The sequence below is a fragment of the Microtus oregoni genome, unplaced genomic scaffold, assembly GCF_018167655.1.
Source record: "Microtus oregoni isolate MIOR12 unplaced genomic scaffold, Mior012 000011F_ref0000422, whole genome shotgun sequence".
Taxonomy (NCBI): domain Eukaryota; kingdom Metazoa; phylum Chordata; class Mammalia; order Rodentia; family Cricetidae; genus Microtus; species Microtus oregoni.
In genome coordinates this window covers 38,455,131-38,482,387 of record NW_024543070.1, presented here as the reverse complement: position 1 = coordinate 38,482,387, position 27,257 = coordinate 38,455,131, and positions in this window count along the sequence as shown.

Here is a 27,257-nt window from a genome sequence, read left to right as displayed (position 1 = left end):
AGGAGGGTGCTTTCAGTAAGTGACATCAACAGGCCTATCACTTCGAACATTGCACAGCCTCTCCACAGATGAATAAGGGCCCACTAGCGCTTTGCTAATTCCCATTAACTATGGCAACCCTTCGCGAATTGCCGCATTAATGAGGAAGTCATTGCCAATACAGCGCCTGCAAACAGGAGAGGATGCCTTGCCTCAGTTCTTCTGATGAGTAGAGCTCTGCTTTAATTATTTATGTACATACCCCTTAGCACGCGAGCACTCGTGAACATCGTGTATGGATAATGAAGTTGGAGCAATACTCGCCTTCACTCCGTCTTGCTGCTGTTAAAGATCACAGCTGAGTGGGGTGAGGACTTAAGGTTTTTGTGAATTTGACAACTGGGAGTTAGCAGGATTCCCTAGGATAGACTTGTAAATAATACAATGGAAATAAATATCTACTGATACAATTCTTATTCCTTCAAGCTCTTTAATAGCCCTCATAAGACCCTCAATGAACCACAAGGAAAATGCTCAGAAATGAAGCAGCTAACGAGAACAATAATTACAATAATAATATTGCTTATATAATAACTCTTTATGGATGTATCTCTGCCAACATGGGAGATGGATGTTGAGACAAGGTCTAAATAATGCAGAGCAAACACTGGTAAGTATAGGCGTAGAGACGCTGGGAGAAGGAGGCTTCGTTTGGTCAGAACTCTCTAGCCTCTATTGGTCAAATTTACTGAATGATTTATTGTATCTCTCTCCGTAAAACCCTTAGCTCTACTATTTAATCTCAGTTCTGCACTTAACTTACTTTCCACTGAGGTTGATGCTCTGATCTCGCTAAGAACAAGCTTCTTGATGTTCAGTGAGGAAGTAATGCTAAGACTGTTTGCAACCCTTCTATATCCCAGTGCTTCTTGACCAGAAACATTCCTAGCGCCTGTTCTTTGGACAGCACCGTATTAAGCAGCACCTACCATACAGCAAAGACTAAGCATTTCATTCAGAGGATTGTATAAAGAACATTAATCATTGCTCATGATGAAATCCTTCCTCTTCTCCAACTTTCTGCCATAGATGTGTGAGAGAGAACACACACATGCTAATGGTGAACAGTCATTTTTTTTGAAGTCTGTTGTATGTTTAAATCAGGATCACAGAGAAATTTGAAGCAATCTATACTGTATTTTTCAGGCCCAAGACCAACTGAAACACAAGGTAAATGTCATGGGCCTTCTGTTTTTGTTTTGTTTTCTTTTTCTTGGCTGTTTAATGACACCATTGACAAATAAAAATGGTAGCTATTAAAGGTGTGTGATTTAGTGTATTGGTATGTGAAAAACTTACGGAATGATCACACTACAGTTGTACTAATTAATATTTCCAACAATTTACACAGTTGTTCCCTCAAGCTTTCCCATATGTAAAGAACCCTTCATAGCTAATTAACCTCTTAGCAAATATCAGCCAGGCCACAGGGTCAGCATGGTGCATGCTAGGTCTCCAGCACTACTCACCTAGCATCCCTGAGCCTTGAGCCAGCTCTTTGAGCATCACCACTCCCTGCGGTCCTTGAAACCACTGCCCTTTGACTATTGCCACTTCCTGCAGTCCTTGAAACCACCGTCCCAGGACATCAGCATTGTTCAGATTCCATGCATGACTGTGAGTCCATGCCTGGCTTAGTATAATATCTCCCAGGTATAGTCATGCTGCCACAAATAATAGATTTCCGTCTCCTTTAAGACCAAATGTACATAGGCTTCATTTTCCTTGCCCATTTACCCCCAGTAGGCTTTCATTTGCTCTCGGCAGTTGTAAATAATGCTGCAGCAAACATGGAATGCAGACATCTTTTGAGATCCTGATTTTATTTCCTCCCTGGGCCGTAGGCTTGTTAGATTGCACGTGTGTCACTGACAACTGTGTGTGACCAGTTCCTGCGGGAGATACTCTAAAAGCAGATGTGTTGGGTTCATGGTTTCAGGGATTTCAGCCTGTGGTGGGCTGGCTTCATATTTGGGCAGAACTCCAAGGTAGAAAGGTGTGGTAGAGGGAAGCTACTCCTCTCCAGGTATCCAGGAAGGAGGGGTGGTGGGCAGAGCATCAGAGGTACACTCCTAGTGATCAGCCCTTCCTACAGCTCCACATCCTAATGTCCCCATTACGTCTCAAGAACGCCATTGAATTACAGCTCCATAATTCAAAATTCACAGTAAATAGCTTAACTCATCTATCAAATAAGAGCTCTCATAATTCAATCATATCCCAAAATCTTAGGGTTTTTTGTTTTGTTTTGTTTTTTTTTTTTTAGCAGGGACCAAGCCACAAATACATAAACTGTTTGGGAAAAGCACTTCACATCAAACCCTAGCAGTGGAGTGCTATAGCATACTCATTTCCTCTTCCCCCAATCCTCGAGTGTGTCTTATTAACCTTCCTCCTCACTGTTATACCACAGTGCAGCACAGCCCATGACACCAGCCTGCTATGCTCGCACAGCCAAACCAAGCACATCGGAGGGCGGAGATGCTTGAACTAGTCAGCAGAGGGAAACCACTGGCGGCTGTTATGGGCATTTCATACTCAAGTGCTACTGATTAACCCTGAAGGGTGAAAAGTGAACCAAGGATTTTGAAAGAGAACAAGATGGCCTAAAACAGATACACTGAGCAATCTTCACAACCTAGTAAGAGTGGCCATTCTAAGCTACCCAAATAAAAGAACAAATGGACAATATGATAAGTGGGAAATATAGAAATATAGAATGAGGAATGATAGATTCCTGGATGTGCCCGATTTCATTTTCATTCTTCATTTATATCACAGCCTTAGCCAGCCAACCTGGGGGGTAGAAAAAGAGAAAGAGGGAGGGAAGGGAAAAGGAAGGGAAGAAGGGAGGAAGGGACAGAGGGAAGGAGAGAGGGAGGAAAAGAGAGAGAAACACACTGTTTTGAGGATGTGTTCAACCTTCACCCTGATAAAGGAGCATAAAATAACAAAACAGTCGCCCACTGTTTTCTTGTGCAAATCCTTGCTCTCAGGTGAAGAAAAACTTAGGACCAAAGTAGGTACAGCTTTTGTGTTTTGTTTTGTTTTGTTTTTTTTTAATTTATTTATTTATTAAGGATTTCTGCCTCGTCCCCACAACCGCTTCCCATTTCCCTCCCCCTCCCCCGATCAAGTCCCCCCCCTCATCTGCTCGAATCTCACCAAGGCCAGCTGGCCTAGGTCTGAAAAAGCATGGGATAAATCCAGACTAGCTGAACATAGCGGACAATGAGGAATACTGAGAATTCAAGAACAATTGCAGTGGGTTTTTGATCCTACTGCACGTACTGGCTTTGTGGGAGCCTAGGCAGTTTGAATGATCACCTTACGAGACCTGGATAGAGGTGGGCAGTCCTTGGGCTTCCCACAGGTCAGGGAACCCTGATTGCTCTTCGAGCTTTTGTGTTTTGTATATTGTTAAGTACTTTATCAGCATTTATATCAACAAACACTGGGAATTTAATGCCTGTGATGAGTAGTCACTGCAGGAGCAATGACGACATGCACCTCACTAAACGTGCCCAGGGACTGCAGAAAAATTAGATCCCACCCCACACACATGCACACACGCTTGCACATGCACATGCATACTTACAATTAAAACCTGGGTTTTCCAAACCAGTATGATCGCGACAGTGTTAGGGACCATCTAATTAAAGACAGACTTCCCCGAGGAAGTGACAGCTGAGCATCAGAAACAGCTTGGAATATGGAGAGAGATAGCTATAGGCAAGTGAACATCCATACTTCCAAAGGCTGCTTCTGCCTAGGAAAAGAAATGAATGTCGGAATTTCAGACAATACAACATAGTGAGATGAAAGAACTGACTGCAATCTAAACCTAGTTTGTTGTCAAGGTCAAAGAACTCACCGGGATGACACAGCCCTTCCTTCCCTCTGGATATTTGTCTTATTTTCATGCTTCAGTTTAAAACTGTACCTACAAGTTTTCAGGGACTTTCTCTAGCCTTCAGCAGAAGGCTTCTTTCTGAGCTACCGAGTCTTCTCCGTGCCAGTGTTGTTCCCTCAGGGTTCTCTGTCTTGCTCTTCTTTCTGTTACTGTAGTAAAACACTGACTAGAAGAAATACAGGGAGGAAGGGGGTTATTTAGCTTCTGGGTTGCAGTCCACCATTAAGGTACGTCAGAGCAGGGACTCAAAGCAGAAGCTGTGAAGGAATGCTGTCTGTGGACTTGCTTTCCTTGGCCACCTTTTCTATACATGCAGCCCAGGATGTCTAGAGACGGGACTTCCCACAAGGGCCGGGTTCTCTACATAAACCAGCAATCCAGACATGTTCAAAGGCAAATAAGATGGAGGTAGTCTTCACGTGAGATGTCCTCTTTCCAGCTGTGCCGAGGTGTGTGTCAAGTTGACAAAAGCTAACTTTGACACACCGTTACTGTATATCTTGTGTGTTTCTGCAATAAGACAATGCTTGTGATCAAACACATATTTATCTAGCAAAGTATGGCCATCACTATAAACATATTTACATGGAATAATATAAGTTAGTCAGTTTTCTTCTTCTTCTCTGTAATCTACATTGCGCAGTTATTTATGACTATATAAAACTATTCCAAAGGATTTGCTTAGCTTCTATTTCAATGATAGTTAGAAAATTATTACTATATATAAAAATACATACACACATATAAATAATGCTGAGTCAAATTATAAGGCAATTTATTCAGTTCGACCTGTGAAATGGGCACAGAGCAACCATCTACAAACACAGCCCCACGTGGGAAAGTCATCTAGCACCTCACTGCTTCCCCTGGATAGTTTCTCTGGGCTAGCCTCCCCTCCACGCCTCTGCCACACTTGCCCCGCTAGGGGTCCACATTTCCATGCTCAGCCTGCGCCTATCAGTAATTCCCCTTCTCTCTCCTTAGACATTCCCACCACAGGCACCCAACATCTCCATTTCCCTCCCACATTTACCCATTATCCCTTCAAAGTCTCTCTCATTCAAAACCCAATTCTTGAGCTGAAAAAAGAGCAAACACAGCAGAGGTGTTATTGAATGCAACGCGACCCTGACATAATTATATAATTGCATATATGTTGCGCTTGTAATTTGTCCGTATTCACACGCCTGTTCAGTTACTACCTTGTTCCTGTTATCGTCTCTGTGCAGCGCACTCATAAAAGCTGTCACAACAACTCTGCATATAAACTCGGAACAGACTCAATGAACTGTTCAACTGCTTTTGCTTCTCATTTCCTTCCACTTGCTTCAGGACTCCTTGGGCTTTGACAGTGGGAATTGCAAAGCCCTTAGGGCGAGGCCCTTTGTGGCTCACTCTGCATCTTATTTAGTGCTCATATCCAGGGGCTGTAAGTAATGCTCAACAGCCTGGTGTCACAGCAGCTGAGGTGACTCATGGCATCATTCAAATTTGTCAATAGTCTCCCTTAACTTTGCCAGAACAATGTGTCAGCCGTCAGGATTAACGTAGCAGGCAGGGCCAATCTGCAGCATCGGGGTTCGGCCCCACATGCTGGCATGCCGAAATGTAAGGAGCCCAAATTTCGAGCTCTGAGGACTGCTCTCCATTCTGCGTTCAGCTGAAAAGAGATGGTTCTCGGTGCAGCAGGGTGGACACAAGTTAGAATAAAGGCAAATCCCCTGAGAACATGGGTTAGTAAACACTGGAATATGGAACCAAAGGCAGCAGAAGAATGTTTTCCCTAGTGAGTGCCCGTTTATTTTCCCCAGCCTCTAAACTTGCTGACAGATGGTGCTACTTGAATCCAGGAAAGCAGCCTTGGTGACCTTTGATGTGTACCTGGCTTGCCCAGGTCTCTCCTTAAATGTCACTTCTGCTGAGCAGACCCTCCCTCCTCCCTGTTCTAATTAGGGTCCCCTCTTTGCATTGCTCTCACTCCCCTGCCATTTTCTTTGCTTTCTCTTTTAGCAAATTCTAATTCTGTTTGTTTACTTATTTTTGCCTTTGTCGGGGCGGGTTGTTAAACATTTGCCAGCTCACCGCTGCTCTGCTGCTCCGCTGTGCCACTGACTCCCCCCCCCCCCCCCCCAGCAGTCAAAGTGCTCCTTTAAGCACTTGAATCTGCTCAAGCCATCCCTCCACTCCAGAACCTTCAGTGACTTCTCAGCCCCCGTGGCTACAGACCAAAATTCCCACCACGGCTATAGCACAGGTATTCCATGTGCCAAGGCCACTCCCTCCAAACTTTTCAGATCCCTTTCTCCTCTCCATGGCACACACTGCTTCAGCTGGACCTTAACTATGCATCCATCAAAGCCATCCATCTCCTAAGTCAGCACCCTTGCACCGCTGGAAGTTCTACCACAGAGGGAGAGAAGTTTGACTTTGTTGTTTGTATACTTACTCCTTCCACACCTGCTACTCAATCAGAGCCATTCTCTGATTCTTCTATGCAAAAGGGCACTCAATGATACCACTTTCTACTCTATTTTGCCTGATTCTGTTCACTTTTTCCTCTTATGGCACGGACAAAATAACATTGTGTACGTATGACTTGATTACAACATGGTCCCCATGAGCTCATGTGTTTGATAGCATTGGAAGTCATGGAAACTTTAGGAGACAGGGTCTAGTTAGAGGATGCCGGTTGTGGGAGGACAGGCCTTGAGGGTTACAGGCAGCCCTGCCTCTGGCCTGAGCTCTCTACTCCCAGGTCAACAATACACAACAAGTAGAAGTTACTTATAATAGCAGTCATCCATTCTCACTGTTGTGGACCAAACCATCCCAGCTGCCATACACTCCCGGCTATACGGACTTTAAACCACACCTGAAATCTTTCTTCCTTACCTTTCTTCTTCAGGGTAGTTTGTCACTGAGACTGGGGGCCATACCGTAAAGTGTGCCTTTGCTCCAGCAAGCCCAATCATGCGGTTCCTAGGCCTTTGGAACCTGATCACCCTACAAATGTAGAAGAATTTAGAGCTTCAGTAGAGAAGCCCAGGGACGTCGTGAACAGAGTAAGGAGCTGCATGATGGGAGAGCGGAGGAAGAGAATGGCAACAGACATGAAGCTGTGAGCATCCTTCCTGTTCCTGAGGTTTTAGAAGAGGACAGCCTAGGCGCCACTCTTGTGATATCCTGGCTAAGTAGCTGGTTCTGAACGGATAATGTGAGTGAAGCTTAATTTAAAGCTAATGGGTTAATTTATTTAGCAGAAGAAATGTCAAAATGGTATATCCCTTGGGGTGTTGTTTAAGGGTACCACTCATCCCTTGGGGTGTGGCAAGGGTACCACTCACCACTTTTAGCCAGATTTAAGTGAGAAGAGTAGAACGTGGCCTGGGAAGAAGTAGAAATGTACAGCTTCTGAGAAAGTAGCCTGAATCAAATCAAAGCCTCAGACAAGACTGGTGAAGATGAAGCAGCCATAACTGCCAAAGAGACTAATGTCATTAAAAAGAGACCCTAAGTACCACCACAGAACAGTAGAAAAGGTGCCTTCAGGGCAGTAGTGCATTCACCAAGGTCTTCAGGGTGTAAAATGAAACCCATTTGGAAAATATTTGTTTAACAAAATCCAGGATGTCTTTGCTGGGAACCAAGTCCTAGGGAATTGCTTTTCCTGGTCCAGCCATGCAGACACTCTGGGGCCACTGTAGCCGTGCTCCATGGCGGTCAGATGTCATCTTCAGCTGGCAGCAGAATTGATATTATCGATGCTGTTATACTATGTTGAACAGGAGCACATGGATGTAGAATACAAGAGTACTGGATCATGGAGGCTTGTACCATGGCTCTAGAATTATAACCCCAATGATGCCAGGCAATATGGAGAAGGCGAGGCCCTGGAGAGCAGCCCTGGGAGGCCTGCACAGCATAAATGTGAGGCTTAAGTTGCATTGGGGACCACCGGATCTTGGAAATCCCAGGAATGTAAGATATCCATCAAGGATAGCTATAGGCATTGAGTAGTAGAGGCCTAAAAAGCAGCCATGGGTATCCCAGGTGTTACACATGGAAGGGCGAGGGCATCCAAGCCCACTGGAGTCTAGACAGTGTCACCTGGAGCCCTAAATATTAGACATGGAGCAATATGATTTGGTGCCTGATTGGTTTGGTACCTCGTTCTGTTCTTGTGTTTTCTTGCTACGCTCCTGTTCCTCATTTTTTAAATGAAGCTTACTCTGTGCCGTTGTGTATTGGAAATATGAAAATTGCTGTGGGTCTTTGCTTATTTGTTGTTTTTATTTGTTTGTTTTTCATTGTACAAGGCACACAGCTCAGAGTTTGCCTTGAGTCTAAGAAGAGACTTGAGATTTTGAATAGTGTCAAGACTGTTGAGATTCTGGGGACATTTGAAGCTTGAATAAACACATCTTGAACTATATGATGGTCATGGGCCTAAGCAGGCCCAGGGCAGAATGTTATGACTTCAATGTCGTCTACAGGCTCTTATATGTGACAGCTTAGCTGGTGAAACTATTTTGACAGGCTGTAGAGCCTTCAGGAGGTGGGGTTTAGTTTCTCAGGGCTATGCCTTAAGGGTTATAGATTCCAGCTCAAGTCATATGTTTTCTGATTGGCACAATGCAATACTTACCATGAATTTGTCACCACAGACACAGTAGTTCCCACTATCATTCCTTCCCCATCTAAATGGCTGTAAAGCAAAATAATTCCTTCTTCCTTTATTTCGCTTCAGTTAGGTATTGCTTCAAAGCATACAACATAATGCTATAAAGTACTAACATGTAGCCCATAGAATGGATAAACACAGCTAATTAAACACCTCTCCCAATAAGACTATGCTTCCTAATCCTTCCCAAACAGTTCCACCAACTGGGGTCCAAGCATTCAAATATGTGACCCTGCAGGGACCATGCTTATGCAAACTACTAGAGTGCTGAGCAGGAAAGACAAGGTCCACATCACATCTACTCAGGTAGCAGGGGGTTGTTATACAGATTATAAATGAATGGCTGCATTGTTATTCAGTGGCAAAGGAAACATCAAGAGATAAGAGAAAGACAGAAAGAATGTTGTCAAGGCAGGAGTTAAGAAAATGTTGAATAAGAGAGGTGAATATATTGTATTATGTCTATAGAATGGTCCCCATAGGCCAAATATTTGAATATTTGGTGGAACTATTTGGGAATGATTAAGAGCTATGGCCTTTTTAGAAAGAGATGTGTCACTAGGGGTTGGGTTTCTCTGTCTGTCTGTCTCTCTCTCGTTTATGTCTCTCTCGTGTGTGTGTGTGTGTCTGATTGTCTCTCTCTCATGTGTGTGTCTGTCTCTCTCTTGTCTCTCTCTCTCTGTCTCTCTCTCATGTGTGTGTGTATGTGTCTCTCTCATGTGTGTGCATGTCTGTCTACCTGCCTGTCTGTCTTTCTCTGCCTGGAGGCTGTTGTCTCAAGTTAAAAGCTCCCATTACTACTCCAATGCCATGCCTTCTACCATGTTCCCTGGCACGAAGCTTATTGATCTACCCTCTGAAACTGCAATCAAGACCCAGATAAAATGCTTTCTTCGGTCAGTTGCCTTTGTCATGGTGTTTTACCATGATATTCTACCATGGCAATAGAAAAATACCAAGAGAAGCATACTTCCCTGGCTCTTGCTGCCTTTTCCAGTTCATATGAAGATGATCCACAAGCATGTTTGCATTAAATGGTAGCTGAGGTTGGATTGCACTGCTCACATGAACCATTCTAATACTTGGACCTAAACAGTACTCAATAAACAGTTTCAAATTAGGCTAGTACACATGGCTCTGAAAAATTCACAAGAATTACCAAGGTTTCCCCTCAGTCCCAGGATGTATCATTCAGAATGTTTTCCACCCATGTGAATACTAATTCACACAGAGTTGTGTGTTACCATCAGAGAGCTTTTATTCACAGAATGAAATATAAAAACAAATGAAGCAAGGAGAGTCATGATTTACGCCTATGTGTGGTGGGGCAAAAATGGAGAGTTCTAAGTGGAACTACACATCTACAAACAACCTTCCCCTCAAGATCCATCCTCTCAGTGATTTTGGTTATTTTTGTCTTTTAATGTTTTCTTGGTATTTGAACGGACAGGTTGTCAATTTCATTTACTTTTTCTTAAAGTGGACTAAGCTTTAAAGGGTAAGACCAAATTGATATATGACCCCTGCTGTTGTTTAAAATAGATGCCATGTTTGGGTTACATTATAGGTTTTGGCCAGTACCTCAATTGGTCTTTGTACCGTTCTGTGCTCTGTTCCTATTTCTAGCGCAAAGAGAAAACCTCCCACGAACACAGGGAAGTCTGTCATGCATCTATTTTTCTTTAACTTTCCAGTTTCTATTTGCTTCTTTGTTCTCCATACTTCTCTGTCCTCTCTTTTGTTTAAAATCTCATTTAGCGTTCTCTTGAGGGGAGAACACAAGATTACAATCTAACGATTGTAATGAGAATGGGTTAAGTTGGTGCCGTTTCCCATTTTCATTACAATCTTGGTGGCAAGGATAATGTAACAGAATTTTTAATGCCTCATATATTACATGAACATTTTCCCGTGAGCGCCAGCTCCTGTTCCACGGACAGCACTGTGTGCTGTAGGACTTTGATCTTTTTATATTCAGCATCATAATCAATTGGCCATTTCACCCCTTCCCCATAGGTTCCAGTCAAACAAGTGAAAAATATTTTGATCTATAGCATACCCCTGCATCTCATGACTATAAAATTCCATCAACTGCAAAACGGTACTGCAAAATTTGTGGGGTCAGTCATTCAAAGGAGAGAGAAGGCACAACCCAGGGGTTCTTGCGGACAGACACTTCTCTGTAAAGCATCCTGGGAATTGTAATTTTGTTAGCTAATACTCTGCTTTTTCCTTTCACTATCAGGAGCTCTTGGTTGGATCTGAAGGTATAGGATGCTGTACTAGGAACAGGAAGTCTTGCAGATTCCTGTTATTCTAAGTGTGCTCCTTGGGTCTGCAGGGTTTCGGCTGTGTGTGTCGAAATACTGAACCTCGGGCCCCAGTTAGCCTAGACTTCCTACTGAGTCTGAATTTTACTAAGATCTTTCCACGGTCACTGAAGACCAGAGGATGTTGTGACAGTTCTTTTGGGGCACACTTGCTATTAACAGTAGGGTGCCTCTCCCTTAAGTTTGAGTGACCTCTAATGAGGTCACACCCCCAGACCTCTCCCTAAACCCAGCTTCTCATAATCTCCCTGCCACGCCAGCTTCACTTCACGTGGTACTCTGCTTTCCCTACCAACCTTTCTTGGTCCCCAAATTTAGAGAATTGAAATCTTTTGATAAACTAATTCTCAAATCGTCCTTCCAGTGAAAACCCATATCAGTTGGGAATCTTAATTTGAGGTCACTGCATACAAAATCATTTAGCTTTTCTGTGCCTCAGAACCTGTGTTTCTAAACCAAAAATAATAATGTTAATAATAAGTACTAGGAAAATAAAGACAAAGTTCTGTAAAAGGGTGCTACCCCCTCCTCTGGACAAATAAACACAATGACAGACTAAACAAAGCGTCTCACACCACAGAGTAGCTTGCGCTGGAGGAAGGCACTGCTGCTCCAGCGCTTTCAGAAAGTGAGTTTCTCTGCAGCCCAGTTCACTGGAATTCCCAAGGTGTAGTCCCTGTCTGCTCCACTGAAGCCTCATTGCCACAGGCAGAAAGGGATTAAGGTCCAGATGGGCCCTACCTTAGCAATGGATGTCACCCAGCTGGAAGGGATTGGGAAGTGTGGTCTTTATCCAGATGTCTCACTCCAATGCATGATTATGAAATCAGATTGGGCACTTGGGTGGGTGCCAGCAGTCCCCACTATATTCACCTATCCTAGGAGCTAAAGGGATTATGGAAAAAATTATTTAGCCTCAAACAAACAGACACTGACTACTAAAGATAGCTATTATCATTATCATCTTATTATTGGCCATCTAGTTACTAAAACATCTAACCTGTATCAAGTTTGTTTAAAACTTCAACTCATAGAATACAAAGCAATTGAATTTTAGCCCAGTTTGCTAAAGAGATGCTCAGGTCAAATCACAGAGGTAGCCTGAGGTTCATACGGTCTTACAACCAACAGATCTGATGTCCAGAAAGTGTAATAAATGACGTCCCAACTATACCATGTCTACTCTTGGTACCTGCACGGGCTTCAGGAATTTAGGTGCTCATTATCCACCAATGGAGGAGACCTTTTCAGAGAAACGTCTGAGGGAGTCGCAGCCACAGTGAACTGCAGGAGTTTTGCACAGAATCTGGCCCACCTGAATCTTCCCTACAGATGTCACAGTGCAGGCTGTGGCTTCAGGCTGCATGCAGTGAATGAGGCAGCTTTATCAACCAAGGGTAGCTGCACTAGCTACTCCTGGGGTGCAGCTGTGTCCCACCACAGACACTTCCTGTGGGTGTTTGCTGCTTACTAGCATGTGACCAAGAACTGGAGGGAGTCACAGTGGAAGAAAACTCTGTGTGGTTGTATCAGCCTCTGGTTTCAGAGACATGGACTAAACCTGTACCTTCAGCCAGCACTCAGCCCCAGGGGGATCCTAAGAAATATGACTCATCCAATATCGTTTTTATTCTTACTGGAAAAATTATTCCTTCCATATCAAGAAGCAAAATGCTTTGTGGAATACACATCCAAGCTACTGGTTACTTGACTTCTGAAGGCAGGATCTCTCTAGGGCACATCCTAAGTCCTTTCAATAAACTGTAAGTTCCCTAAATAAGAAGATGAGTTGGTTCAAGTCTGGAAAGATGAACACAAAATAGAAATAAAATGTGGGTCATGTAAGGAATTCTTAGGAAGACCTCAGGGTACTTACAAATGTTATACCTTATCTACCTTCTTGCATAACATCTATTCAGATGCACATGTCTTGGACCATTCTCCAAGGCATGATTGCTCCACGTGGCGAGCAACAACTCCACCAGAGTCTCCTGTGACTCGGGATGAATCCCATGCAGTAGTGCCACCTCCTCTCACCCTGACCTTGGCCGCTGGTGGCCGTTTATTTGACGGTTTGGTTTTATATTTGTTTTTCCTCTGTTTTGAGGCAGGCCCTCTTGAAGCCCAGGCTGGTCCCAGGCTTTCTCTGTAGCCAAAAATGACCTTGAGCTTCCTTCCCAGCTCCCAAGTGCTGTCACCGGAGGGGTGTGCCAGCCGTCCTGGTTTGATGCCGAGCCGGCGAGTGAACCTAGGACTTTGCATGTGCTAGATAAGCAATCTTCTGAAGGAGACATGCCCCCGCCCAGATGCTGAGCTTTGTCCCACCAGTTCGTACAACCCTACAGCATGCCTGCTCGTAACAGCTATCTTAATACTTCGCCACAGCCTTCTGTCCTGCTCGAGTTCTGGCCTCCTGCTCCAAGTCCCTCAGGACTGGGTCCTTGTGTCCCTGAGTCCATTCAGAGATTTGCCTGATCACCAGTCCTGTGACTTCCTGCTGCTTGGTGACAGATTCCCTGGGCCACCTGCCGCCTGCCTGCCCACCTGCCTGCCTGCATCTGTACCTATGTCTGCTGCCAGACAGCCAACCTCCCTACGGAGGGGTAAGAACAGATGGAATGCTCTTAACAAAGCAGTGTAACGAGAGAAAATGCCAGCTAAACTGCTAGGGAAAAAAATGAGGGTTAAACTCCTTCATTAGGAAAAGGAAGCTGCTTTAGAGGAAGACCAAGGACATGGCCGCCTTATGCAGACTAGACTACAGTTGTTCACAGGCTTGGCAGAGCACAGGGGTCAAACACTGTGTTCTGGAGCTAAAGTGGCTAAGCAGCCCAGCACATCTTCACTAACAAGTAAGAGGGGACACAATGCCAGCTCCCCCAGGTTCAGAGTCCCATCGACAGAACTGTGACCACCCTGTGGCCTGCCAGTATTCTTACTGAGGGACACCACACAAAGCCTCTTCCAGTGGTTCCTTAAGTATAGGTCTGAATACAGAGCAAACGATCAGTTCTCAGATGCATCAGTCTTAGGGTATACACAGGGTAGATTTTGTTAGGGGTGAGGAGGAAAGGAATATTGTATGTGGAGAAGCAAAATCACGGCAGGGTGAGTCACTGACTTGTAAAAGATCAATACATTAAAAATAAATAAATACATGGAAGTGACAGGAACCAACGAGGTGGGAACTAGACCTAATATCCGTGGATGGTGGAGAAAGGAGATCATGAATGGCCACCCTGGGAGATGGAACACTAAAGCTGGGGAATGAGTCATCGCGGTGCTGGCTGGGATGATTCAGCAGTGTTGCTGGGTCTCTGTGGCGGTTTCTGAGGGGCTGAGACAGGAAGGGATGTTAGTTCCCACTAGCAAAGCAAGAGAAGAGCAGTCTGCAGTCACTGATGCTCTCTGCTGATCCAGAGTAACTCACATTCCACTAGAGTGGATGTCATTGGCCTCAGGGATTGAGGCCTCAACGGTGCCAAAGGTCATGCACACCATCAGTAGAGCTTCAGTCCACAGGCGCTCTCAAAAGACAGCACTGGAGTTCTCAAACTGTAAGTCTGGGCCCGTTAGAGACCTTAGTCTCGGTTGTCAAGGGCCACTGTCAATATCAGTACATCAGGGTGGTGGGAGTCATCAGAGAACTCCAAGCCCATGTGGGCCTCCACAGGTAACATGGCTGTCCATCAGTGGTAACGCTAGCCATAGATCTGAAAGCTCCTATCGGTATACAGTGCCTAAGCTCAGGATTTTTTCTAACACGTTTGCTTAATTGAGTACAAGCAATGAGTGGACAAAACTGTCAGAATGAAACCCATCATCTTGTACAACAAATATGTGGTAATTATTGATTGTTGAAAGAGGAAGTCAGGGTCACTGGGTCCTGGTCCTACTTCCATCACAGAGGGATTTGTAAACTGAGGCACAAAATGCTCTGTCTCCAGCCTGGGACTCCACACTTTTGCCCTTCCCATATCACAATACAATGCAAGGATTGTAGGAGGTAACAAAAGACAACATTAGAAACTTCTTAGGGCTGGGGAAATAGCTCAGTTGGTCAAGTGCTCACCACGCAAGCCCAGATCTGAGTCCCCCCTTCAGAATTCATGGGGAGAAGCCGGACTTGGCAGCTCTTTCGTCTCAACCCTTGGCTACTTGAATAAGCTCTTTCACAAGACACATCTCAGTGATTGGTGTGTTGCTCACAAGGAACCTTTACCCATTTCTCCCTACCCTCTGCCTGGCAATCACTAGTCTATTGTCTGTTTCTATGGACTCCACTGCTCTGAATATTTAATACAATAAAATCATAGAATATGTGGCCATTTTTTCCACCTCAGCATGCTCTTCTCAAGGTTTAGCAAAGAAATAGTAGTTTGCATCAATATCCATTTTGTTTTATGGCCAAACCATATCCCATGTGATTACATAAATGGTTTAGCGGCTCGTCACATGATACATATCTGTATCCTTCCAACCTTTTGGTCATGTGAATATTATTGCTGCTAACATTTATGTTTACAATGTCATGTTTGTATTTCTCTTGCAGATAGGCTGACTTAGTCACTGCTCTATTTGTGAAGAGATACCATGCCCAAGTTAACTCTTATAAAAGGAAGCATTAAATTGGAAGGGGGACTTCCTTACTCCATCAGAGACTTATCCATTATCATCATGGTGGGGAGAATGGAAGCCTACAGAGAGACCTTTACGTCCTGATCTGCAGGCAGAGAGAGAAAGACACTGGGGCTGGGGCTGGCTTTCAAAACCTCAAAGCACATCCCAAGTGACATACTTCCTCCAACAAGGTCACACCTCTTAATCCTTTCAAACAGTTCCATTCCCTGGGGGCTAAGCATTCAAATACATGAGCCTGTGGGGGCCATTCTCATTCAAACAATCACATACACTTACCAGTAGAAGTAAGGACCACATGATAATTACACATCTAACAGCTTAAAGAAGTGCTAAAATGCTTTCCATAGCAACCCCAGCAGCTTATAGTTCTGCTACCAGGAACATTTGAGGGCTCCAATTTCTTCTCAACATTGCTATACTTTTGATCCTAGCTACCCTAAAGGATGTGATGTGATATCTCATTGTGGGTTTGATTTGAATTTCCCTAATTATTCAGCATCTTTTAAAGAGCTATGTTGTTATTTGATTAACATTAACAAAATAATTTATAAATATGAATTAAACATTAATATTTATTTTCAGTGAATGAAACATGAAAGCTGCCAGTTTCATTTGCACACAGAAGAGTTCTCCAGGGGCTGGAGAATGGCTCAGTCAGTGCAGTGCTTGCCATGGAACCATGCAGACTTGTACTGGATCCTAGAACTCATAGGGAAAAATAGTAATAACAGTAATCACAGTGGCTCACACTTACAATCCCAATTCCAGGAACGCAGCTACAGGCAGATCCCTGGGACTTACTGACCAGCCAGCTTGACAAGTCCTAGGGGGCTGAGAAAGCCTGTCTCCAGAAACAGATAAGAGAACTCCTAAATGATACAGGCAGACACGTGCATATACATCTACACATACCAGAATAATATTCCATTGCTCTGAAATACTCCAGTCTTTGAAAATGACACTATAAAAGCTAAGGTAACTGTCTACTTAGAAATTTAATGTTGTGGCTGGAGAGATGGTTCAGTGGGTAAAGCTCTTACCTGGCAAGCTCAAGGCGCTGGGTTTGGATCCACAGGAGCTTTGTCGAGCTGGGTGCCTGCTACTGTGTGTCTGTGACTCTGAAGCACCTATGGTGAAGAGGGGGATCCCAGAAGCCCCCAGGCCAGCTAGCATTGTGCATGAGCAGCAGACAAGAGACTCCATCTTAAACAAGATGAAAGACAAGGACCAAGACCCCAAGTTGTTCTCTGATCCTTCCACCTGGCATGCATACACCACACACACACACACACACACACACACACACACACACACAAACACATGTGCCAAAAAAACAAGAAATGTAGCTGTAAATTTAGAAACTAAATTCGATACAATTTAACAGAGCCCTTCTTATTTCTGGACTCTGGTGTCTGTAAGATTTTAAAGATTCTATAGATTGTTTGGCCTTAAAATGGTATCTCTTTTTAACTGGCAATGTTAGCATAATTCACTGAGTCAGACATAAGAATATTTCCAGTTGACTCACTCAGACTTCCCCTCAATGGACTACATCTAAGAATACTGGAATTTTTTTTCCTGTTGGTGTCATTAACTCCTCTTTTTTTCATTGATTCAACATCTTACTATAGTTTCTTTGGTCATATACCACTTTCTCAAATAAACAACCATTTTTAAAATTATTTTTTTATGTATGTGTGTGTCTGTGTGGGCATGCCACACATACGTGTGGGCCTCCTGCAGTGGCAGAAGAGGGCACCCGATTCCTGGGAACTAGCACATTGTGAGCCACCCAACCCTAGTGCTGGAAACTGAACTCAGGTCCTCTAGAAGAGCATCACAGTTAAGCCCTGAGTCATCTCTCCAGCTTCATCCACAGCCATCTCAACAGCATCAAGAAGGGATAGAAAGAGGGGGTGATGATGTCTTTGCTATGTGACTGATGGCAGCATTTTTCCTGAGCTGGGGACTGACTCATCCTCAATCTCTGTAGTACTGTGAGTGAGGAGGGATTCCAAGTTTTTAGCACATCAGAGGTTTGATTCAAAATCAATTAGTGCCAAACAAAAAAGAGACTCATTCATTCATTTATTATACAAATAAAAATCAAGAATGAACCATTTTCTAGGTATAGGTGTGGACAGAGGTCATAGCAATGACTGTGACCTTCAGTGCTTTGCCTGCGAGGAACACACATTCTGAGATGTTGCTGCACACCAGCCTTCTACTGCCATCCTTAGAGGACAAAATGTCTGGCTCTACAGCAGCCATTTTGCCCCTCTGGGGACAAAGCCAGCACAGTGTAGATGACAGAGCTTCAAAACAGAAAGAAATGCGTTTAAATGAGTGTGAACGGCTCAAGGCCCCCAAGCAATTCCCATGCAGTGGCCAGGGCTTTTTTATTTCTAATTCTCAGAGCTTACTTTCAGAGCATTAACGTCCACAGAGGAAAAAACACCGAAAAAAATAAAAATAATAAAAGCCAAACTCACTGTGACTGTGCAGATCATGGCCCCAATTGCTGGCTGACACACTTCCGAGGAGACAATGTGTAGAAGGCAAATCTCTCCAGCGGCATCTCCACACATAACCTTGACTGGAAATATTCAACTTCCAGACAGTGCCTGTCCCTTGGGGTCAGTTCCCACAACTCCGCTCTTTTGCCCTGCAGGCTTTCCAGCTAGGCAGTCTCGGGTTCCTGGGCACCTCAAACAGCGCATGAGCTTCCTACAACCCAAGTTTCCAGGTACTTCTGACTTGGTCTCCAAGTGCTCTAGGGACAGAAACTGAGCAAGACAAGACCGTGGGGATCTTTAATCTGACATTGGTTTTTCTGTTGGTTATAGGTGGGGGAAAAAAGCTTTAAAAAATGAAGCTTCAAGGACCTACCACAAGCAGAAATATCCTAAAACCTACTACAGACCCAATTAGGTTCCTTCTCAAGCCCCCTGGCTATTTGCCTCTGTGGCATTTGTCTCAGTTGGCTGCTTGTTAGTGTTTCTCTCTGACCTGTGAAGTAAGCCACCTCAAGTAATTGGACCACTGCTGTAATACTCCATGGAATGAAGAATACGTACTTTCGTTCATTGGGTGACCCTGGTAGTTATATGGAAAACTGACTTGTTCAGCTCAGGGCATGCCCTTACCATTAAGAACAGAGCTGTGACATTATAAAAGAAGTTGATTTCCTACACATTACCCTGTGGCTTATGATCATTTATCTGACACCTGGGATCTTCATCGAATGGACTATTCTAGGGACAGATGCACTAGACTCTTTCAAAGCACTAGTGTCTTGGTCTGTCTTTTGACTATGCTTTCATCTTTGCAGGATCCCTCCAACTGAGGAGCCAGCCTCCAGCCACTTTAAGATTCTTGCTTGGGGAGATGGTTGAGCCAGTCAAGAACTGGCATGCAAGGATGAGGACCTGAGTTCATATCCCCAGCACCAAAAAAAAAAAAAAAGTAGTTGGGTATAGCAGTGTGCATTTGCAAACCCAGATCTTTAAATAGAAGATGCCCCAAGGCTTGAGGATATCCCATCAGGTTCCAAGCTCAAAAGTGAGTTCTTGTCTCAAAAAAGTTAGGTGTAGAGCTATTGAGAAAAGACATACAATATTGACCTCTTGCCTCCACATATACTCAAAACACACACATATACATGTGCACACACTTACCAACACACACAATTTTTAAAAAGATCTTTGTGTTGAAACAAAACATGGTCTTCTCTCAAATGGCATGATATATTGATAACTATTTCTGGGCTATACATGAGCAACTATGGCCTGGGATCATGGGTTCAGGAGGCTGGGAATGATTTGTCTGTTGTAGAAATGGTTACATAAACTTTTATAGTCACAGAGCAAATGAAAGTCATAAATCAGGCCATTTTTAAGTACTTTACTTGGAATAGCAGGTAGGTAGGTCATAGCAAGATGGGAAAAAAGACTGCTGTTTATGTTAGATGTTCTGATGGCATACACAGCTTTAGGACTAGTGGGAACCAGTGTCGACGGAATTAACATATTTCAAAAGTTTTATCCTTAACTTGAATGAATGTTATGTCAGACCAGAGGTTGTTGACTGAGGTTTCTGTCCCACCAGGTCGCACAGCTATTTAGTCCCAAAGAAATACACAGAGGCCTACATTAACTATAAACGGATTGGCCTATTAACTCAGGCTTCTTATTAACTCTTATAACTTATTTAGCTCATAATTCTTGTTTGTGTTAGCCATGTGGCCTTGGTACCTTTTTCAGTGAGGCAGTCACATCCTGCTTCTTCTCTGTGTCTAGCTTCCTCTGTGTCTGGGTGGTGACTGCAGACTTCCTCTTCCCAGCATTCTCTTGTTCCTGTTGCCCTGCCTCTACTTTCTGCCTGGCTACTGGCTAATCAGCATTTTATTAAAATAGAATTGACAGGGTACAGACTGTTATTCCACATCATTCCACCCCACCTTTTTTGTAAACAAGAACTCTGAAGTGAATCTCCTTTGTTTAGCTTTTCTACTGACCATTATCCATAACAGTTTGCAACCAACATTCTAAACAAAGGCAAACATCCATAATCCTTTTTTTGGGGGAATGTGGGCATAGTTTTCCAAGATACTTCTTGCTGATTGAGGATGCTGATAATCTTATGGGGGACCTAAAGAAAATTTAGAATTGTGATCAAGTCCTGACTTGAGTATCCTGTAAGACTTGATCATCTCAGGCAGCAGTCTTTGAACTGTTCTGGATGTAGGACTCAGACATCTGGGACATTTTTCCTATTAGAGATTTCTCAGGGGGTCTTCCTTGGTCAAACTTGATTTTTCTTAATGCAGAGTGAATCCAGAGTCCCTCATTTCTTGGGGAAACAAAAGCAAAACCTCTTTTCCAAAGTAACATATCTTTTGACTTAAATTTTAAAGTCAAAGCATTATATATATATATATATATATATATATATATATATATGCACACACACATATTGGATTAATCCAACAGCATTTATAATCAAATGTCTTTTAGTAGCTTTTGCTCTTTCCTCAGTCATCAAACAACTTAAAGACAATGCAATAACATACAGTATCCAGACTCTTTGTGTATTTTTAATCTTTATGTGGCTTTATTTTAACCTCTATTTCTTTTATTTTTATTTTTAAATTTTGGCCTTTTAAGACAGGGTTTCTCTTTGTATCTTTGGCTGTCCTGAAATTCACTCTGTGGACCAGGTTGTCCTTGAACACACAGAGATCTGCCTGCCACTGCCTCCCCATTGTTGGGATTAAAGATGTGTGTTAACACACCCAACTACTTTCTTTTTTTTCTTTTAAGGACTTTATCCTTTTTCTTCTTCCAAGATTACATATATTTTTAAACATATAGTAAACCATTTAGAGGTTTTCTTTGTCTTTGAATCTATTTTTACTATATATATCTCTTTTTCTTACCACATGAGTCTTTAATTTGCTAAGCAATATAGCTAGGACTAAAGCCATGGCTTTGACAGCTGGATCCAGTCCATTCTTTAGCTTTTTTTTTTCCCTGAGAGTCTAGCCTCATGGTAGAGGTTCTAGCCTGAGCCACGTTTATTGCTAAAACTCGATGGCATTTCAAGATCCCTGCTACCACCAAAAAGTATGCAGTTAGCTTTTCATCAACACCATTTATGTGTTTTATGGCAGGACCTCTTGAAAGAGATGCAAAGTTTTACAGCTAGAGCTAAGTCAGCAAGCCTCTCTGAAATGAGAGCACTTGCCTCTAGCAAGCAGAGCCCACCCAAGGAAGTGCTGCTATCAAGAAGCCTTGCTTAACTCTATTCTTTTCTATCTAGAATAACTTCCCAAGCTCTCTCAGGCTTTTAAGTGGGTTTAGTTAGCCTCACATTGGGCAACATTTGTTGACTGAGGTTTCTGTCTCACCAGGTCCCACAGCTGTTTAGTCCCAAAGAAACACACAGAGGCCTACATTGATTATAAATGGATTGGCCTATTAACTCAGTCTTCTTATTAACTCTTATAACTTATATTAGCCTATAACCCTTGTCTGTGTTAGCCACGTGGCTTGGTACCTTTTTCAGTGAGGTCATCACATCCTGCTTCTTCTGTGTGTCTGGCTTCCTCTGTGTCTGGGTGGTGACTGCAGACTGATTCTTCTTCTTCCCAGCATTCTCCTGTTCTCATTGCCCTGCCTCTACTTCCTGCCTGATCACCCTGTCTATACTTCCTGCCTGGCTACTGGTCAATCAGTGTTTTATTAAAATAAAATTGATAGAGTACAGACCATTGTCCCACAACAAGTGGCGGACAATAATGTGACCAGAGAAAAAAGAGATAGACCATGACATTGGCTTGTAATCCACAACCTTCTATCACCTCCGAGTTCTAAACAATCGGCCTTGTAGAATCTTCCACACGGGTATTGCTTTCTTCTGGGAGAGTCAGTCCACACTGGAGTTTGGAGGTGATGCCTCCAGTCACCCCCCTTGCTCATACGTTAGAAGGTAACACCTCCAGTTACCCCTTATGCTCATGAGTTGTGAGATGATGCCTCCAGTCACTTCTGATGCTCAGAATTTCTCAGCTTCTAAAATTGTCAAAAAAAAAAAAAAGATGGTGTCAGACACTGAGAAAGTAGCACCCATGGCATAGCCTTCAGGAATGTATCTTCCTGTGCTTATCAAAGAGAGGCTTGACATGTAGGATGTACTCAACATCTGGATTTGAATCAGTACTTGTTGCATGGATAATGGAAACACATCTTGCCATAGAAAATCTTCAGTAAACACCAACAGGTCTTGCTCCTAGACTTGGATCCATTTATACATAATATTGTAGTTTTAATCTTCCATTGAACATAATTTAGCACATCTTATTTTCCTAAGAAGCTATCCCGAACATCCAGTGGTGTAGGAGCTTCTTCTGTTTGTGTGTTGCTTTCATTGGTTGAATAAAGAAACTGCCTTGGCCTTTTGATAGGGCAGCCCTTAAGTGGGAGGAGTAGATGGAACAGGATTCTGGGACGAAGGGCAGTGTGGAAGATGCCATGCTTCTCCTGCCCAAGATGGGCGCTGGTTAGACTCATGCTGGTAAGCCACAGTCAAGTGGCGATATACATTAATGAAGATGGGTTAATCAAGATGTGACAGTTAGCCAATAAGAGGCTAGAGCTAATGGGCCAGGCATTAATTTAATTAATACAATTTCTGTGTGGTTATTTTGGGGGTTAAGCTAGCCAGGCAGTGGGATACAACCCGGTCCTTCTCATACTACAATCCAGGTGACAAAAAATTAAATTTAAAACCATATAGAGGGCCACATACATTCTTGGAAAGAGGAAAAAAACATTGCATCAGTACTGGATAGATATACTTCTTTTCCTTGCTACTAGTTCCTAAACAATACAAGATAATAACCATTTCCAATCATTTACATTGTATGAGATATTATAATTATCTAAAGATGACATGGAGTACCCAGGAAAATATAAACTAATCGTAAGTTACTGTTGCCAATTTAGCTTATGGATTTGAATAACTTGTGATTTTGGCTTTGGGCAAGAGCCTGAAGCCTACCCTCTTTAGATATCATGGGATAAGTGACAACTGCTCATAACACCTGTGTGGCCTTTTCTGTCCAGGGACAGAGCAGAGATGCTTCATGGTGAAGTAGACTTGGTTAAGCTCAGAATTCATTCATCACTTCCAGGACCTTGAGAAGTCCTCAGCAGAGTACTAAAAAAATAATGCTTATATAATTTTGCAAAAGTAAAGTATTTATGTACTGTTCTTATCTATCAACTGTCCCTGCCTTCTAAAATCATAAGTACTAACCAAAGAGGAACCTAGAAAACCCTGATAGTGATCTTTTTCATTATTTGATTTTTAGTTTATTCCTTGAAAATTTCATAAATCCATATGTGGTGGTTTGAATAAAAATGAATGGCCCCCATAGACTCATGTGTTTGAATGCTTGGCAGGGCCATAGGGAGTGAAGGGAGTGGCAGTATTAGAAAATGTGTTCTTGTTGGAGTAGGTGTGGCCTTGTTGTAGGAAGTAGGTTACTGTGGGGGCAGGCTTTGAGGTCTCATATGCTCAAACTACACCCAGTGTGGCACACAGTCTCTTTCTGCTGCCTTCTGACCAAGATATAGAACTCTCCACTCATTCTCCAGCACCATGTCTGCCTGTGTGTTCCACTCTGGTGAAAATGGACTAAACCTCTGAATATAAGCCAGCCCATTTGACTGTTCTTTATAAAAGTTGTCGTGGTCATGGTGTTTCTTCACAGCAATAGAAACCCTAACTAAGACAACATGCAAAGTAGTTTGGCCATATCCACCTCCACTTCCTCTCACTTCGTGGAGCTGTCTTCCAATATCTCCTTTGCAACTTCATGTCCTTTAATTTTTTTATGTCTCTTGTTTAGTTACTTCTGTCCTTGTGCCCATGGGGTCATCCATGGGGGCATGGTCTACCTGTGGGCATCCTATCTCCTTCTCTGAGTAGTCATCAAGTACCAACACCATCTCAGTGTTGGGGGAGGCCTATGGAGGCCCTCCCCTTTCTGGAATTTTTTTAATTAAATAATAACCTTGTTACATGATTTTTTAACAAGATTTAAATTTAGGATTTATGTAACAAATTTCAAATGTGTTTGAGCATTAGAGTGTTTAAATCTTTCTTCAAAGAATTTTTCCTTAAAAGGCAACATGGAGCTTCTATGGCTTTTTGAAGAGTATTTAATTAATTTATTTATTTTGTATCTCAACTGAATTTTCCCCTCCTTCCCCTCTTCCCTTTCCCCCCCTCCACCTCTATCCTTTCCTCAATCTTCTTTTCCTCTGTTTCTGTTTAGGAAGGGTCAAGTCTCCCATGGTTTATCAAGTTGCTGTAAGACTAAGCCACTCCCCTTGTAAGGTAATCCAGTGTGAGGAATAGGTTCCCAAGAGGTCCCATGTAGGCTTCCTGGTTGTTGGTTCAGACTCTGTGACTTCCTATGAGTCAAGTTAGTTGTTTCTGTGTATTTTCTTGTGATATCCTTGACCTCTCTGGCTCCTATAATCCTTCCTTTCTCTCTTAAGCAAGATTTCCTGAGCTTGACCCAACGTTTGACTATGAGTCTCTGTATCTGTTTTTATCAGTTACCAGAAGAAGGCTCTCTTGTGACAATTAGGGTAGTCACCAATCTGATCACATGAGATGGCCAATTCAGGCTATTTATTCACTATTATTTCAGCTGGGATTATCCTTGTAGATTTGTGGGAGTTTTCCTTGCATCCAGTGTCTACCTGACCCTGAAATGCCTTCCTTGCCAGTCTTCTCTTTCAGTACTCTCCCCCTCCATATACCTCCCAACTCGATTCCTCAAGTTCCCCTACCTACCTTCCCCCAGTCCACCCAGGAAATCTCTTCTATTTCCCCAGGGAGAGTCATGTACTACCTCGGACCCTCCTTGTTACCTAGCCTCTCTGGGTCTCTGAATTAAAGCATAGTTAACCTTTAGTTTACAGCTAATATCCACTTATGAGTAAGTACATACCATGCATGTCTTTCTATGTCTGAGTTACTTTACCCAGGATGCATTTTTTCTAGTTCTACCCATCTGGCTTCAAAATTCATTATCTCACTGTTTTTAAAAAGTGAGAAATACTCCATTGTGTAAGTGTACCACTATTTTAAAAATCCTTTCTTTGGTTGAAGAACATCTAGGTTGTTTCCAGGTTCTAGCTTGTAGAAGGAGAGAGGGCCTGCTTTTTACCTAGCCACCCAGCTAGCTTAACTCCCAAAATAATCACACAGGAACTGTATTCATTTAAAACTGCCTGGCCCATTATGTCTAGCCTCTTATTGGCTAAGTCTCACATCTTGATTTAACTCATTTCTAATAAATCTGTGTAACACCACAAGGTTGTGGCTTACCGGGAAAGATTCTAACCAGCGTCAGTCTTGGGAAGGAGCTTCATGGTGACTGCCACATTGCCCTTCTTCTCAAAAATACAGTTCTGTCCACTCTGCCTACCTAAGTGCTGCCTTATCAAAAGGCCAAGGCAGTTTCTTTATTCAACCAATGAAAGCAACACATAGACAGAAAAACCTCCTACACCACTAGGTATTGCAAATAAAACTGCTGTGTTGAGCAGGTGTCCTTGTACTATGGTTGAACATCCTTTGGGTATATGTCAAAGACTGGGTATTTGGTGTGGGAGAATTGTCTGTAATCTGTCAATCATGTTATAAATAAACGCTGATTGGCCAGGCAGGAAATATAGGTGGGAAAACCAGACAGGAAGTAGAAATGATGTAATGAGAACAGGAGAATTCTGGGAAGGAGGAAGTTGATTCCTCCCACTCCTGCCCAGACCACCGAAGCAGCAGGATGTGAGCTGCCTCAGCTAAAAAAGGTACTGAGCCACATGGCTAACATAGATCAGAAAAATGGGTTAATCAAGATGTGAGAGTTAGCCAGTGAGAGGCTAGAGCTAATGGGCCAATCAGCTTTATAACTTATAGAGATTTATGTGTGATTTTCTTTGGGGCTAAACAGTTGTGGGATACTGGGCGGGACAAAAACAAAAACAAACAAGCAGCCTGGCACCCTCCATGTCGCAGGTATTGATGTAGGTTGATTTCCAGTTTTCTGAGAAATGGCCATACTGATTTCCAAAGTGGTTGTACTTTGCACTCCCACCAGCAACGGAGAAGAGTTCATCTTGCTCCACATCCTCTCCAGTATGAGCTGTCACTTGTGTTTTTGATCTTAGCCATTCTGACAGGTGTAAGATGGAATCTCAGAGTTATTTTGGTTTGCATTTCCCTATGACTAAATATAGTGAATATTTCTTTAAGTGTTTCTCTACCATTTGGGATTCTTCTGTTGAGAATTTTCTGTTCATATTTGTACTGCATTTTTAAATTGGATTATTTTGGTTTCTCATGTCTAGTTTCTTGAGTTTTTATATATTTAGGAGATCAGCTCTTTGTCAGATGTGGGGTTGGTGAAGGTCTTTTCCCATCCTCTAGACTGCTGTTTTGCCTATTGATGGAATCCTTTGCCTTACAGAAGCTTTTCAGTTTTGTGAGGTCCCATTTATTAATTGCCAGTCTTAGTGTCTGTGCTACTAGGGTTCTATTCAGTAAGTTTTCTCCTGTATTGTTGTGTTCAAGGCTCTTCTCTATTTTCTCTTCCGTCAGGTTCAGGTCAGTATGTCTAGTTTTATATTGAAGTCTTCAATCTACATGGATTGAGTTTTGTGCAGGGGGATAGATATAGATCTGTTTGCATTGTTCTACATGCCAATGACCAGTTATGCCTGCACCATTTGTTGAAAATAGTTTCTTTTCTCCATTTTATAGTTTTGGCTTCTTTGTAAAATCTCAGGCATCAATAGGTGTATGGATTTATGTCTGGGTCTTCAATTCAACTCCATTGATCAATGTGTCTATTTTTATGCCAGTACCATGTTGTTTATTATCACTATAGTTCTGTAATAGAGCTTGAGTTCAGAGATGGTGATACCTCTGGCAGGTCTTTTATTGTACAGAATTGTTTCAGATATCCTGGGGGTTTTTATTTTCCCTTATGAATCTGTGTATTGTTCTTTTATTTCTCTTTCTGCCCAGCCATATCACTTTCCATCTTCACCTCCCTAGTTTTGGGATTAAAGGT